Source organism: Anomaloglossus baeobatrachus, chromosome 12 (assembly GCF_048569485.1).
Source record: "Anomaloglossus baeobatrachus isolate aAnoBae1 chromosome 12, aAnoBae1.hap1, whole genome shotgun sequence".
NCBI lineage: Eukaryota > Metazoa > Chordata > Amphibia > Anura > Aromobatidae > Anomaloglossus > Anomaloglossus baeobatrachus.
In genome coordinates, this window is record NC_134364.1 from 79,565,101 (window position 1) to 79,583,083 (window position 17,983).

Sequence of the window (17,983 nt, forward strand, 5' to 3'; positions counted from 1 at the left end):
TTCCAGGACCTGTGTGAGGTCATACCCACGTTACCAGAAGGAGCGGAACCTCAGCCAATAAAAAATGTTGCTTTCTGATATCAGCTTTGTTGGCTGAGGCCCGCCCCTTCTGGTCACATGGGTATGACCTCACACAGGTCTTGCTAGTAAAATAGTGAATAGGTTATATAATACTTATGCTAATTCTAACAGAGGGAGGGGATAATTTTGAATACCACCCCCCCACTATTACCTGATCCTCAGCTGCTGTCACTCAAGCAGCTGTCAATTTTATAAACTTTACTTTCTTGGATTTCAAAACCTAAACATCCGAGCTGACCACTACAGGTATGTATAGACTCAGCGTGATAGTGCCAGTATAGCACTGGCTTTAGGTTATATAGGAACATCCTGGTGATTGGTGCGCTTTAAACTGAGAAATTGGAAAAGACAAATTAAAAATAAATATTAATAATATAATCAACTTGGAAATATATAAAATAATAAAAAGTACTGAACAAAACACAACTGAGTATATGAAAAAAAAAAATTAACCCTGCAAATTCTGTGACTTTACGTATGCTGGATTATAAAATATTCCAAGGATTCCAGTAGAGAACGTCTGAGAAGACAAAATATTACAATCTGTTGTAATATTTAATTGGTCGCTGGTCACCACCGGGTTTTACATTCAGAATTTTTAGACTTGCAGATTCCAGATTAAAGGATTACACTTGAATGTTCAGATTTTACAACTCATTCAAGACACTCAGGTACAATGTAAGAATTTCTCAAGTTTGATGGATTTACACTGATGATATTTCAGTTTTTAAATTTTAAGTTTTTAAATTTCACAAAGAGTAATTAGTTTTTCACCAAGATGTTGAAAAATGATCCGAAAATCAAAAACTTTCAAAGTGTGCAAATAAAGAAATGGTTCCTGTGCAGTATAGTCTGATCACACATTTTTAATAATTAGCTGCACCAATGTATAAAAACCCCCGAAAATTCTAAATCCGGGCAGATGCGAAAAATGAGAACAATAAGCAAAATAAAAAAGGTTCGGAATTAAAATGACATAGAAATGATATAAAACACCAGGTGTAAGGTCCTCAAACACTCCTTGTGGAGCAGATCCCCTTGGCTGGGATCTCCTGCGGCATTGGCCAGGGTGGATTAGTTGGCATTGGCTCAGTATCGGATCCTGTTTGTAATATAAGATCTTCTAGATTACATTTTCACCATCAGTATTTGATAGTTTTTAATGATACATATTTTCTGCATCTATTTGGTAAATTAGGTTACTCGTGTTTTTTGTACTGTTTTTGAGTGCATTTTTTTTGCATGTGTTTTTATCGCATTTTTAATACTGTTTTTTTTTACTGCATGTCATATTTTAAATAAATCTGCTTAGTTTTTGATATTTTTTTGGTATTTAGCTTGGATAAAAGTTTGTTAATACAGCCAGGTAGGAACTACATGTGGTTTTATTCCATTTCTGCTGCAGAAAAGTACTAAAAACGTAAGTGTATTTAACATGCGGATTTTCTGCATCTAATGGGGAAAATCAGAGAAATTGTCATGTTGTGGACTTCAAACCCGCACCGCACCGCAGTTTACGCAGCACAAAACCCCCCACAGTGAGCAGGAGGGTTCTATAAATCCCATCCGCTTTGCTGGGACTGTAAGATGCTGCGTTTTTGTGGTGCAGCGAAAGTATACAGCATCAAAAACTCAAAAACTCATCAAACCCTTGAGATCCTTGTCCAAAAACACTAGCAGGAAGACCCTCCTATATCTGGAGTGCTGAAAGTTTACAGGTCTAGGACCATAAATTACTTATTGAGTGACTGTTGTTTTATTTATTTTTCCATAAATCAATAGTACATGTGAAAGTAAGAAGCTTTGTAATATATCTTATCAGAGAAATCTGCTTCTTTCTCCCCCTGGACTGAACTTTCATTCTAAAAATGCACAGTTTACAGGTAAAACCTTTCTTCAGTAAATACAGATTTTCCTATTAGTGAAATAGAAGGATAGGAGATGAAAGTTGGTGCTTAAAACATTCTATGGAACATGTGGCAGAATGACTGTGCCGGCGCTTCTAGCTCCTCCTCCCTCCTTCTCTCCTTTCTATAGAATCTTAAAGGCACCAACTGCCATCTACTGTTACAGTAAGGCCCTGTGCGCAAGGTGCAGTTTTTGGTGCAGTTTGTGGCTTAAATCTGCATATCTATGCTTATAAAAGCAAAGTCTATGAGAATGCTGAGGGGTTGCTCATGTTGCTTATTTTTTCCTTGCAGTTTTGGGTGCAGGAAAAAATTGACAGCATGTCAATTCTTGCTATGTTTTTTTTTCCTGTCTTTTTTAGCCCTTGCAGCCAATGATGTCACCCAAAAAAAGTCATGGTTCAAAAATGCACCAAAAAATACATAAAAAAAGCACCGAAAAATACACCGAAAAAGCACCAAAAACACACAAAAAAGCACCAAAAAACAAAAACACACAAAAAACCACAAACACACAAAAAACACCAAAAACACACAAAAAAAGCACCAAAAAAAACCAGAAAAAGAACAAAAAAAAACACACAAAAAAGCACCAAAAACACACAAGCACCAAAATACACACAAAAAAGCACCAACAAACACAAAAAACGCACCAAAAACACACAAAAAAGCACACAAAAAGCAACAAAAAACACACCAAGAAACAGACAAAAAAGCACCAAGAAAAACACAAAAAAGCACCAAAAATGCACCAAAAGTGCATGTGTTATTTGGTGCCTTTTTCTGCCACAAGGTGTGTTTTTTGGTGCAGAAAATTTCTGCACTAAAAACTTAGCATGTGCACAGACCCTAATGGGGAAATCTGTCTTCACTGAATACGGATTTTACCTAAGAAATTAGTGCGAATGATCAGTCTAGTGCTATGTTCACACAGGACTTTTTTGGTAAGTTTTTGCAGTGGTTTTTAGCTGCAGATTTGCCTTGGTTTTATGCAAATCCATGCTAATAAAAAGCTGGTTTTTACAGTCCCAGCAAAGTCTATAAGATTTCTGAAATCTCATGCACACTCATACATCAGCTTTTTTTCCTGACTGTTTTGTCAAATACCTGCGTTTTTGGTCAGGTTTTTAACCCCTTAACGACCCATGACGTACTAGATACGTCATGGATCGTGTGCCGGTAAGCCCCGCCCCCTGCCGCGGGCAGGCGGCGGCGATCGGCGCACATATCAGCTGTTATCAACAGCTGATATGTGTGCCTGCTAGCCGCGGGTGGAATCGCTTCCACCCGCGGCCATTAACCCCTTACATTTCGCTGCCAAAGTCTTGGCAGCGATATGTATATGGGCGCCGCCATGACAGTGACTTACCCCGCCCCCGCCGGAAGTCACGTGACATGATCACGTGACTTTCGGCGGTTGCCATGGTAGCACAGGGTCATGTGATGACGCCTGTAGCTAACATGAGTCACTTCCTCTCAATGCCGGAATACAGCCGGCATTGAAAGTGAAGCAGCAAATCTGCAGTTCTCAGCTCTGTAGCTGAGATCTGCAGATAGTGCAGAGCGATCGGATTGCTGATCGCAATAGCCCCCTAGGGGGACTAGTAAAATAAAAAAAAAAAGTTAAAAAAAAAGTTTTAAAAAATTAAAAAAAAATAAAAAAACCTAAAAGTTCAAATCACCCCCCTTTCACCCCATTGAAAATTAAAGGGTTAAAAAATAAATAAATACACACATATTTGGTATCGCCGCGTTCAGAAATGCCCGATCAAAATATAAAATCAATTAATCTGATCAGTATACGGCGTAGCGGCAAAAAAATTCCAAACGCCAAAATTACGTTTTTTGGTCGCCGCAAATTTTGCGCAAAATGCAATAACAGGCGATCAAAACGTAGCATCTGCGCAAAAATGGTACCGTTAAGAACGTCAGGTCGAGACGCAAAAAATAAGCCATCACTGAGCCTCAGATCCTGAAAAATGAGAACGCTACGGGTTTTGGAAAATGGCGCAAAACGTGCGCCACGTTTTTCGGACAAGCTTGTGAATTTTTTTAACCCCTTAGATACAAGTAAACCTATACATGTTTGGTGTCTACAAACTCGCACCGACCTGAGGCATCATACCCACACATCAGTTTTACCATATAGTGAACACGATGAATAAAATATCCCAAAAACTATTGTACAATCCCACTTTTTTTGCAATTTTTCCGCACTTGGAATTTTTTTGCCGTTTTCCAGTACACTATGGGGTAAAACTTATGGTTTCATTTAAAAGTACAACTCGTCCCGCAAAAAACAAGCCCTCATATGGCACGATTGATGGAAAAATAAAAAAGTTACGCCTCTCGGAAGAAGGGGAGCAAAAAACAAAAACGCAAAAACGGAAAGTGCCCGGGGGCTGAAGGGGTTAAAGAATGAGCATGTCAGTTCTTTGCTGCAGATTTGCTGTGTTTTTTCATTGATACAACCTGTTTTGTAGAAATAAAAAAGCAGCAAAATCTGCACCAAATCTGCATCAAAAATGCCACTGAAAAACGCATGAAAAATGCACCAAAAACGCAGATGACTCAAAGGAGATTTCCTGCCAAAAGATCAGGTTTTGGTCAGGAAAAAAACTTAACAAAAAAGCCCTGTGTGAACACAGCCTTAGAGGTGAAAGATGCGGATTTCTTTGATAAGATATATTACAAAGTTGTTTATTCTATATATACTATCAATTTAATATTTAAATCAACGGTTACTCTTTAAGTAAGAACACCAGGGGAAAATCAGACAAAATACGATGTTCCAATTCTTTCTGTATTAGTCTTGCACTTTTATTATTCCATGTACTTAATTTGAGGAAATAGTATATAGCCTAATTGCTTTACCAATAATATCAATATTGAAGAATTGAGTGAAGGTGTGACTTGGTCCTAGGAGAAGTAAGGCATAGAATAAGCGATGTCTGGGCTTTGTAGATAATGTAGAACTTTTGCATAAATTGACTTTAAATTTAGCTATAGATGTAAAAAGTATTTGTTAAGAAACATTTGCAGGGTTGTATCAAATTAACAGAACACCTCTAGGAAAAAACAACAATTGTAGCAATGTAAGCAATTTCTCACACACTTGGTTGCCTACTGAAAAATCCAAGGTGTGAATGCGCTTCACGAGAAAAGCTCCATCAGGACACCAAATACATGTTATTATCACACAATTAACAACCCAAAAAAAAACATTTTAACATATTTTCTCATGAATTTCCCTAATAATTTAAACAAGTGTATGCGCCATTGTGGGACCAATGAGGTAATGATCATCCTTCGCTGCTGGAATATATTACGGCTATGTCTAGCCTCATGTTATTTTATGGAAGACCTCATTTTTTACATATACGTTGTTCACGGACAAAACAATTACCCATTATTTTATTATTTTTTTTTTTTTATAAAACATTAATGATAAATACTGACACTGGCCAAATACTGATGAAAATTGAATGAAAAAAATAAAATAAAAATCTGTTAAAAAATACTGGTGAAAATCAGACTATAAAAAAACTTCACAGTCTATGTCTAGCTTCATGTTATTCTGTGGAAAATTCATTTTTTTTACATATATGTTGTTCATGGATAAAATACCCATTTTTTTTATAAAATATTAATGATAAAAACTAACACTGACCAAATACTAATGAAAATCAAGTGAAAAAAAACAATAAAATCTGTTAAAAAACAATGGTGAAAAATCAGTCCATAAAAAAATCAGTCTTATGTCTCGCGTCATGTTATTCTATGGAAAATCTCATTTTTTTACATATATGTTGTTCATGGATAAAATACCCATTATTTTTTTTATAAAATATTAATGATAAAAACTAACACTGACCAAATACTGATGAAAATCAAGTGAAAAAAAACAATAAAATCTGTTAAAAAACAATGGTGAAAACCAGTCCATAAAAAAAATCACAGTCTTATGTCTCGCTTCATGTAATTCTATGGAAAACCTCATTTTTTTTTTACATACGTGCTGTTCATGGAAAAAACACCCATTATTTTTCTATTTTTTTTTATAAAATATTAATGATAAAAACTGACACTGAATAAATAATGATGAAAATTGAATGAAAAAAAACTAACAAAAATCTGTTAAAAAAACACTGGTGAAAATCAGTGCATAAAAAAATCACAGTCATCTGAATCAAGTCTCAGAAAACACATTAATAGGATCTTTAATACACTGAGTACTTGACTTTTCAAGTCAACGATAAAAACTGACACTGATCAAATACTGAAGAAAATCGAATGAAAAAAATAAACAAAACTTTTTTAAAAAAATACAGTCTATGTCTACCTTCACATTATGCAATGGAAGACCTCATTTTTTTATATACTTGTTCATGGATAAAACACCCATTATTTTTTTATGTTTTTATAAAACATTAACGATAAAAACTGACACTGATCAAATACTGATGAAAATCAAATAGAAAAAAAACAAACAAAAATCTGCTAAAAAAAAAAACACTGGTGAGAATCAGTCTATAAAAAAAATCACTGTCCTATGTCTAGCTTCATGTTATTCTAAGGAAGACCTCATTTTGTTACATACATGTTGTTCATTGATAAAACACTCATTATTTTTTTTTATTTCTTATAAAATATTAATGATAAAAACTGACACTGACTAAATACTGAGGAAAATCAAATGAAAAAAACAAACAAAAATCTTTAAAAAAACCACTGGTGAAAATCAGTCCATAAAAAAAATCACAGTTGTCTGAATCGAATCTCAGAAAACATACTAATAGGATCTTTAATACACCGAGTACTTGACTTCTCAAGTCAACGATAAAAACTGACACTGACCAAATACTAAGGAAAATCAAATGAAAAAAACAAACAAAAATCTTTTAAAAAACCACTGGTGAAAATCAGTCCATAAAAAAATCACAGTTGTCTGAATCGAATCTCAGAAAACACACTAATAGGATCTTTAATACACCGAGTACTTGACTTCTCAAGTCAACGATAAAAACTGACACTGACCAAATACTAAGGAAAATCAGTCCATAGAAAAAAGCACAGTCTATGTCTACCTTCATGTTATTCAATTGAAGACCTAATTTTTTTACATACTTGTTGTTCATGGATAAAATACCCCTTATTTTTTTTTTATAAAACATTAACGATAAAAACTGACACTGACAAACTACTGGTGAAAATCGAATGAACCCCCCCCAAAAAAAAAAAATCTGTTAAAAAACACTGGTGAAAATCAGACCATAATAAATCACAGGCCATGTCTAGCTTCCTGTTATTCTATGGAAGATCTCATTTTTTTGCGTACATGTTTTTTTCATGGATAAAACACCCATTATTATTATTTTTTTTTAATAAAACATTAACAATAAAAACTGACACTGACCAAATAAAATGAAAATCGAATGAAAAAACCCCCAAAAATCTGTTAATAAAAACACTGGTGAAGATCAGTCCATAAAAATCCCAGTGTATGTCTATCTTCATGTTATTCTATGGAAAACCTATTTTTTTTTTTAAAATACATGCTGTTCACGGATAAAAGACCCATTATTTTTTTGTAAAATATTAACGATAACAACTGACACTGACCAAATACTGATGAAAATTGAATGAAAAAAACAAACAAACAAAAATCTGTTAAAAAACACTGGCCTATAAAAAAAAAAAAATCACAGTCTATGTCTAGCTTCATGTGTTATTCTATGGAAGACCTCATGTTTTTTACAGACATGTTGTCTATGGGTAAAATACTCATTATTTATTTATTTTATTTTTAGAAAAACATTAATGATAAAAACGGACACTGACCAAATACTGAGGAAAATGGAATGAAAAAAACAAACAAAAATCTTTTAAAAAAACACTGGTGAAAATCAGTCCGTAAAAAAAAAGCACAGTCTATGTCTACCTTCACGTTATTCAATGGAAGACCTAATTTTTTTACATACTTGTTGTTCATGGATAAAACACCCCTTTTTTTTTTTTATAAAACATTAACAATAAAAACTGACACTGACCAAATACTGATGAAAATCGAATGAAAAAAACCCCAAAAATCTGTTAAAAAAACACTGTGAAAATAAGACCATAAAAAAAATCACAGTCGTCTGAATCGAGTCTCAGAAAACACATTAAGGCTATGTGCGCACTAGAAATGTGAAGCTTCTCAAGAAAATTTCTTGAGAAACTTCTGGGAGTGAAAGATTTCCGGACCTCCGGAAAAAATCCGCACCAAATCTGCATGCGGATTTGCCGCGGATTAGCCGCGATTTTCCCGCGGGTGGTTCCCTGCGGATTTTGCAGGCTGTACTGCCGAAATCCGCAGGGTACCTGCGGAAATAATGGACATGTTCATTTTCTCAAGAAATTTTCTCGAGAAATTCTTCAAGGAAATTTCTTGAGAAAAATCCGCACAGTGCACACAGCAATTTTTTTTTTTTCATAGAATTTGCTGGGAAATGTCTGCACAAAGATTGCAGACATTTCTCAAGAAATTTCCGCGGCAAATCCGCGGATAAATCCGCGGGTAAAAAGGTCTAGTGCGCACAGAGCCTAATAGGATATTTAATACACTGAGTACTTGACTTTTCTAGCTGGAAGCCACCATAAGATGACCTCTTTGATGTGTAGAGCCCTGATCTTCCTCAAGGAGGCATCCTAGAGGCCACAGTATTTACTATACAGAATAGGACAAGCCAAATACATTTTAGGTGCAGTATCATAATGTTTTAGTATATTCTTAAAGAAGCTGTTTGAGGGCAGCACAGCCTCACAATAGGATCTTGGAATGGATGGCTCGAACGTGCTATCAAATAGAAATAATGATGTTTCCCGGGTTTCTTTAATTAGAAGCTATTTCAGTGTATTGTTTATCATTGCACCCAGGTTTCAGGAGTCTCAAGAGGCCGGCATATCTGCAGCTGATGACAGCTCAAGGTGTGACTTCCCAGGGGACATCTGAATGGGACGCCAGCAGAATACACGCATTCTTCAAGACTCCTTTTGCCCTTGTATGGAAGGAGAATGGAAGCCAAAAGAACCCAAGTTGGTTGCCTGGGGTCTAAACATGAGTTTCTCTCCTCTGGAACAGAAAAACCTTCTTTGTCAAACCTGTTAGTGCTTTTGTTCTAGGAATAAAGGCTAAAGACAACTTCCACAGCCTGAGCTGGGAACTCTGCCTTAAATCCGGACCTGACACTATTCACAAGCTCTTGACGAGGACAAAAAAGGGGAAATTAGGCCTAAAATCTAGCAGGCAGATGTCCAGGGTTAAAACAGGTTATTTGTTAATTGCTTTTGTGTTTTGAATGGGAGGGAATGGAGAGCCGAGGAAGAGACCTGTTAGGAAAATAATCAAATACAAAAAGTTAGCACTCCAAATGCCCTGTGATTCATGTCAGACTAACTTCTATTTCTGCCCATAAATATGGATGAGTTTAAAGAGGCACAAGCTTGCCAATCCCAATGGGTAAAGGTGGAGGAGACATCTATGGATTTCATTTTATCAATACAAATTAGTAGGAAATATGCCAATAAATTGTGCTTCCAAGGGGTCCAGGAACAATAAAAATATTGCATTTAAAGTGCGTTTGGGCCTCCTCTATTCATTCTCCCTATACATTTTATCAATAAAGTGATAACTGTAAGGCTATGTGCGCACTTTGCGTCGAGGCAGTTGCCGTTCTAAACGCATCCTCTGGCAGAAATGGTTTTTGTCAAATTTGGTTTTGATCACAAAAATGCTATAAATACGCTTGCGTTTTTACCGCGTTTTACATGCTTTTTCACTGCTTAAAATCAGATGCGTTTTGACTACAAATACAATGCTAAATAAACTTTAAACATACAATAACTATAAACAAAAAAAATAACAAAAATCAATATTAAAATAATACAAAAAATGGCTTATTTTATTAAAATGATAACTTTGTGCAAATATTTATGCATAAAATTACATTTATTTAATGATTTTCATACATATAATTGTCGGACTATGTGTGTGTGTAAAGGGACATATCATGCCATTAATATTTTGTCAAAAAACACATGCATTTAATTGGTCCAAAAAGCATGTTTTCTGCATCAAAAAAGCATGTAAAACGCTAGGATTTTGATTTAGGTTGCGTTTTGAAAGTCCTCATTGACTCCAATGTTAGCAAAACGCTGCCAAAATGGCAAAAACAATTGACATGCTGCTTCTTTAAATGCTGAGTTTTTGCCAAAATTTCTGCAACTAAAACGCTGCGTTTTGAACTGCAAAGTGCGCACAAGAAATCCCTATTTCCCATAGACTTTGCTTGAAAATCAAAACACAAGCATTTTGGCATTAAAACGCTGCCGTTCAAAATGCTGCGGAAACGCATGTAAAAACACTAAGTGCGCACATAGCCTAATAGAGTTTGCAAAAGGTTTCTAAATTTCATACATTTTATATTATAATTTAGAACTTATTTGCTTTTTTTTAATTGACTTACAGAATCTTTTTCAGCCAATATACAGTATATGTATTTGAGAATGGATGAACCACATTTAACAATTTTCCAATTCATTTTTTCTAATTCATTGTAAAAAAAATTAAAAATACAAAATTATTTTTTTATAATTTTCTGCTTCTTTTATTATTTCAAAGTATAAAGAATTCAACAAAAAACATTATTTACAAATACTGATCAATTATTCTGATCTGAAAGTTAAATCTGAAAGTTGATAAATATAAATATTTAAGAATTTGCAAAACGTTTGGACATTTCCAAAATTACATATTATAATTTATGAATTTGCAAAAAGTTTGGACATTTCCAAAATTACATATAATTTATGAATTTGCAAAAAGTTTGGACATTTCCAAAATTCTATATTATAATTTATAAATTATTATTTTTTTATTGACTTACAGAATTTTTTTTATATATATATATATTCCAGCCAATGTAAACATATTTGACAATGGATTAACCATATCTAACAATTTTCCAATTTATTTTTGTCTAATTCATTTTAAAAAATTAAATAGAAATACATAAAATAAAAAGTTATGTTTTTATCATTTTCTATTTTTTATTATTTCAAAGTATAAAGAATTGAACAAAAATAATTATTTATAAATTTTGATCAAATATCCGATAGTTAATATAAAATTCTAATATAATAATATTAATATAATATAAAAATTATTTTAGACATGCAATTATAAAAGTTTTGTAAGTCAAATATTATTACTGCTCATGTACCTCTAAGATGTACAAATATATCTAAATATCAGAAAGTTTGGTGGTCACAACATGTCACACTTATCACTGCATCGCTCAACATTCTTTGTCATATAAATTGTCATCCTGATGAAATGGTGAAAAATCATCTAAAAATTAGCTATTTTAAATGTTTAATTTAAATTTTTAATATTCAGTCATTTCTTTTTTAGACTTGATTATTTTTATATGCGATGTCTTATGTTAATAGGACAATGAAAGTTGTTGTAACATATAATGCATGATTTAACAAGAGTTTTCCGTAATGAGACATTTCTGGCTTATCTGTAGCTACCTACAAATAAAGTTTCTGAAGACATGTCTATATAAAAAAATCATTGAACTCATTGAATGATTCATCTACAGTATATCCTGAAAGTGAGTACACCCTCACAATTTTGTAAATATTTTATTATATCTTTTCATGGGACAACACTGAAGATCTGACCCTGTAATACAATGTACAGTGTCAGTGTGTAGCTTGTACAGTATAACAGTGTAAATTTGGTGTCCTCTCAACACTCAGCCATTACGGGCAACAAAAGTGAGTACACCCCTAAGTTAAAATGGCCAAATTGGGTACATTAGCCATTTTTCCTCCTCGGTGTCACGCGACTCATTAGTGTTACAAGGTCTCAGGTGTCAATAGGGAGCAGGGGTATTACATTTGGTGTTATCACTCGCACACTCTCTCATACTGGTCATTGGAAGATCAACATAGCTCGTCATGGCAAAGAATTCACTGAGGATCTGCAAAAAAAGAATTGTTAGATGGCTTGGGCAAAAAGAAGATAGGCAACACCCTGAAACTGAGCTTCAGCATGTTGGCCAAGACCATTCAGTGGTTTAACAAGACAGGTTCCACTCAGAACAGGCCTCGCCATGGTTGACCACAGAAGTTGAGTGTATGTGCTCAGCATCACATACAGAGGTTGTCTTTTCAAAATAAACATATAAGTGCTGCCAGCATTGCTGCAGCGGTTACTGGGTAGGAGGACCACCTGTCAGTGCTCAGACCATACACCGCACACTGCATCAAATTTGTCTGCATGGCTGTCATCCTTGACGAAAGCCTCTTCTAAAGATAATGCACAAGAAAGCCCGCAGGTTTCTGAAGACAAGCAGACTAAGGATATGGATTATTGGAACCATGTCCTGTGGTCTGATGTGACCAAGATAAACGTATTTGATTCAGGTGGGGTCAGGTGGGTGTGGCAACTAGGTGAGGAGTACAAAGACAAGAGTGTCTTGTCTACAGTCAAGCATGGTGGAGAGAGTGTCATAGTGTGGGGCTACATACACTGTGACATACTGAAGCAGCACATGATCCCCCCCCTAAATATCCCACAATATAACAACCCCAAACACACCTCCGAGCGACCACTGCCTTGCTAAAGAAACTGAGGTTAAAGATGCTGGATTGTCCAAGTGTCTCCAGACCTAAACCCTATTGAGCATCCTCAAACGGAAGGTGGAGGAGTGCAAGGTCTCTAACATGCACCAGCTCCGGGATGTTGTCAAGGAGGATGGAAGAGGATCCTGTGACTCCTGTGAAGCTCTAGTGAACTCCATGCCCAAGAGAGATAAGGCAGTGCTTTAAAATAATGGTCACCGCACAAAATATTGACACTTTGGGCACAATTTGGTTATTTTCACTTAGGAGTGTACTCACGTTTGTTGCCAGCAGTTTACACATTAATGGCTGTATGTTGAGATATTTAGAGGACACCAAATTTACACTGTTATACAAGCTGCACACTGACACTGTACATTGTATCACAGGGTCAGATCTTCAGTGTTGTCCCATGAAAAGACATAAAATATTTACAAAAATGTGAGTGGTGTACTCACTTTAGGGACTTATTGTATATACAATATATCACAAAAGTTCCCACACTGTATAAGTCAAGTCACAGCAGCAGCTAATGATTGGCTGAGATGGCATTTTACATCGTTTCCAGCATGTCAAGATGGACGCAAGATGGAGACCAGCTGGTAAGCATTGGGATGACAGTGATGAAGATCAATTAGTTGATTATTGCTTTTTTTAGTTTATTTTGTAAACCGCTTTGTCGTCATTTAAAAATTAAATAAACAAATAAATAAAAAAAATCCCGGTTGTACAACCCTTTTAACTCAACTCAATATATGGCTCATTAAGGCATCAGTTTTCCCCATAGAAGATGTATCAGTATTTTTCAAAGATAAACATGTACTCATTATATTTTTTAGCAAAAAGCAGGAAAAATAGTTTTTTATGCTGAAGAAGTAACCCATTTTTGTGGTACAAAAGATTGTAAAATTGCAAAGACAATATTTGAAAGACGATTGATGCAGTACTAAATTACCCTGATAGAATGCACACAATGGAAACAGGTATAACAAACACTGTGGTTATGGTTTTAAACCACGGGCATTTGAGAATAACACACAGTAAAAAATACATCACAAAAACACATTATAGCAATGGGAATGCACAGACTGAGAACCTAACAAAAAATGATTAACCCCGATGCGCGTTTCGCATTTTTTAGTGACTCACTTCCTCATGGGGGATGGTGTAACATTAACCTGGCAGGACCTTAAATCACCCTGTCACTGGTTGTGTAACTAGGACAATGAGCATTTGTATTGATAATGGCAGTGTATGTGCACCCCGCCTCAGGCATCCAACACCCACCCCCACCAGTTCCAAGGTGAATTGCACATGCGCGGGAGCATGGACGCATCACCAGGGCTCTTGATCATGTGCACACAGAGATGCATTGGGATGAGTCGGACACACAGTGGCAAAGTGAACATCAAATCATATGGGCATAATAGTTATTTACAGCAGAATCAAAAAAGGAGTAGCTATAGCCCTCAATCATAATGTGCATATGTATAACAGTTACATAACAGTTACAAAGGATGACACAGAAATGCAAAAAGGTAAATGTGTGGTATGGCAGTTAATGCAGGGGTCATTATACAGTTTAGGCCTACCTTGGGGTGCCATCATACAATGTGGGAGACTTTATGCAGTTTAAGGACAACTGTGGGGGCCATCATACAGTGTGGGGACCTTTATACAATGTGGAGGCCCTCATACAAGTTTGTGGTTCCTCATTAAGTTTGGGGGCTACTTTGGGGGCCTCCATACCATGTGGGAGCCCTCACAAAATGTAAGGGGTACTATGGAGGTCAAAATACAATGTGTGGGGCTACTGTGGGTGCTATTACACAGTGTGTCAGCCATTGTTTTGGGGGAGTTGTGGGTCAATCATACTATGTATAGGGGAGGTGTTGGGGTATTATATTGTGTAGAGGGGAGCTGTGGGTCCATCATACTTTGTATGTATAGGGGACTTGTTGGCCCATCATACTGTATACAGGGGAGCAGTGGCTATTGTGACCATCAAAGGTGCACATGGGGCAATATTCTGTTCTAGGTTCAAAATGAAGACACTTTTCTCGGGCACTTGTACAGGGTATTAATATTTTATAAGGGTTAATTTTACCATCTAGAGGGCACAAATGAGGCATTATTATTACCATGTAAGGGGCACAGTGGTGGCATTACTATGTGGGGCAATAAGAGGAGCGCACTTTTTGTATCGCACTGCAGGTGTGTTAATATGGAGCACATACGGCAGTAGCGGCTCAGTATTGAGGTATCATCAGGATAATGAGTTTATGCAGGTTGGGAATAGATGGGGAAAGAGCTAAAAATGTGAAGTCAGATGTGTCTTTGTGGTAATCTCTTCAAATGAGTCATGGTTGGAAGAAGTTGTGATGTCGGTCTGGCTCAGATAGACAAGATGGGAAAAGTGAACGACTCCATCACAAAGAGCCTCAGCTGTAAGTCACTGCTGAACTGTAATCTCTTACATGGTCTTCAAGAATGGCATTTACCATTATCTGGTTGGTATACAATGGTAAAATAGTGATTTATTTCCGATAACAACGTGGTCTACTACTGAGGTTCCCCTGTACCCACAATTAGGGGGCACCACCATATTGTTTTCCATAATTTCCTGGTTAGGGGCCCATTCAGATGTTTCACCCTCCTGAGCTGAACATGTAGCTATGCCTCTGGTCGATTTGCTTTCTTCTGCAATCAAAGGCGGTTTTACCCGCTCTTTTATGGCTCACTTTTTAGTTTGGACCTTCACCAGGTGGAAGATGGGTTTTGTTTATCCCATTATATTTTTTTGTCCATGTATTCTTGCAGACCGAGTGCTCCACACAAAATCATGGAGACAAGTCTGTTTGTGATCAAGTCATGAACCGACTAATGAGCCAAATTTGCCAATTCAAGTCTATGGGCCCATGAAGCAAATGGGCAATCCTCACATGCCATCTATGGGAAATCAATTTTTCATTGACTTATTGGAGAATCTTAAAAAACTATCAGAAGTTTGGCCCTGAATAAAATTGTTTTAACAAGTGGAGATTCAATTTCTTCATAAAAAGGTTTTGTTTTAGATATCTTTTACTTTTTTCAAGGCTTGTCACTCTATTGGGGTCAACATTTATCAATTATTTATTTTCTATGAACAATTGTGATGTTGCTGTCCGTAATAAAAGAGTCAAAGGTAATAGAGTATAGGCTTCATGGAAATGTTACAAATGTCCACGTTTGTAAATAAAATAATAGGGCAATTAGGCAAACGACGTCTAATGTATACTGTCACTGAGCTACATGCTGTCAATAACTGTTACATGAAGCTCACACGGTTGGCCCAATGCATATTCAATAGGTATAATGCCCAATTTAATAAAAATGCAGTGCCCAATACGGTAACATGTCACCTGACAAGTTATATATTAACAGCAATTTTAGCATTAAGTGTTAAAGCTGTGACACAATTAATTAGCATATCCTGTGAACTCATATATACCTTATGTTGACTGCTCGGGCTGCTATGTTTGCAGAGATAAGTGCTAGTTGGGATAATATTACGACATATATGAGCATCATTATAGTATTCTGTAAGTTGTTAGTGCTTTTAAACTTTTTCTCATATTTCCTTTGTAACCGATCAACTTGGCTGGTGCTGTAAAAGAGTAGAAGCTGTCTAGGGGTAAACATGATACCATTTATGTAACAGGGCACAATGAAGAAAGCATACATTGCTAATGTTTAATAAACCAGGATTTTGACACAAGCATTATCATACCAATACTTACAGATGTCACAGAGAGGACTTAAGCACCTGGCATAGATCATTGTCATATTTTTGTGCAGTATTTACAAAGTGTCCTCATGTTCTTGCAGGGTGTGTGGACATGTGGACTTCATCTGAAAGCAGGCAAACAAATTCTGAATCTAACAATGTATCACTTAGATTACTGGCTGCAGCCGTTCTGTCACAGTGAAATATATTATTTTTAACATGTAGCAGAGCTGGGAAAGCTGCCCCCGACCACACCAGGCTTTCAGTGTACAGATCCATAGATAGAAGCTACTAATCACACAAGGGGCATAGTTGGACTACAGATGAGCTGCTGAGATCCACTAATGATAACGATAAGAGGCTTAAACTAATGTTGTCGGTAAACAAAAACACACTTTGCGATAAGAGACACTTGGCTGTAAACTGCATGTTAACTCTTAGGCTATGTTCGCACGTTGCGTTTTTTCCCGCGTTTCTGCAGCGTTTTTAGCTGCAGCGTTTTTGTGCCAAAACGCATGCGTTTTTGATTTCCAGCAAAGTCAATGGGAAAAGCTGAAATCCTGTCTGCACTTTGCTTTTTTTTCTGCAGCGTTTAATTTGCATATTTGTGGTCAAAAACCATGCAGAAAAAGAAGCAGCATGTCAGTTGTTTTTGCCATTTCTGCAGCGTTTCCTTAACATTGGAGTCAATGAGAAATGGCAAAATGCAACCAAAATCACAATTCCTGCGTTTTTCATGCTTTTTACCTGCTTTTCCACTGCGTTTTTGGCACCAAAAACGCATGCTTTTCTGGCCAAAAATTAAAGGGTTCTAATGTTCCTTTACACACACACAATAACCGAAAATTTAAATGTAAAAAATTAATAAACTTTACCTTTTTTTCACTAAAAATATGCATAACTACTAATATTTCATTAAAATTTATAATTTTCAATATAGTTTAATTTAAAGTTCATTTTATCCTTTTTTTCCTTTTTTTCATTCATTTTGACTATTTCAACTTTATTTCTCAGTGTTTTGATCTAAAAAACGCATCTGCAGAAACGCAGGTGAAAACGCAGGTAAAAAGCGCTAAAAACGCACTAAAAACGCGGTAAAAACGCATGCGTTTTTAGCGCTAAAAAATGGCCAAAAGCCATTTGGTCAAAAACCAAGGGAAGGAAAACGTGCAGAATAAACTGCAGGTACTCCGACGCAACGTCCGCACATAGCCTTATAGCATGCTGGCTTCAGGTTACATAGCAAAAACGTCCTGACAGAGTCCCTTTGTCATGCTCCCAGTCCGACCGCGCCACTCACCACCTGTCGCTCCAACCCCTGGGGTCCCCGCTCCCCGCCGAGCCCGCTCTCCTGCTACCCCATCCATACCTTTTGCCCGTCGGTCCTGGCCCCACGCTGCTCACTCACTGCAGCCACCTGCGCCCTAGAGTCCTGCCTCTCCTCCTGTGGTCTCGGCTCTGACTTCCGGGTTGCGGCCCTCACACAGGCACACTAGGTATTTAACACTTGCTACTCCCCATGGCCAGTGCTTGTTCAAAGTATCCCTGTAGCTTG

At 36.4% G+C, this 17,983-nt stretch overlaps 1 long non-coding RNA gene across 2 annotated transcripts in view; it reads left to right on the forward strand.

Moving 5' to 3' along the window:
• Nucleotides 1-10,540, forward strand: part of LOC142257842 (uncharacterized) — a 119,077-nt gene extending 108,537 nt beyond the window's left edge. For both annotated transcript variants that reach the window (XR_012727663.1, XR_012727662.1), the window contains one exon: nucleotides 8,907-10,540. This is a non-coding gene — a long non-coding RNA (uncharacterized LOC142257842). The remainder of the gene's footprint in view (nucleotides 1-8,906) is intronic.
• Nucleotides 10,541-17,983: the final 7,443 nt, after the last annotated feature.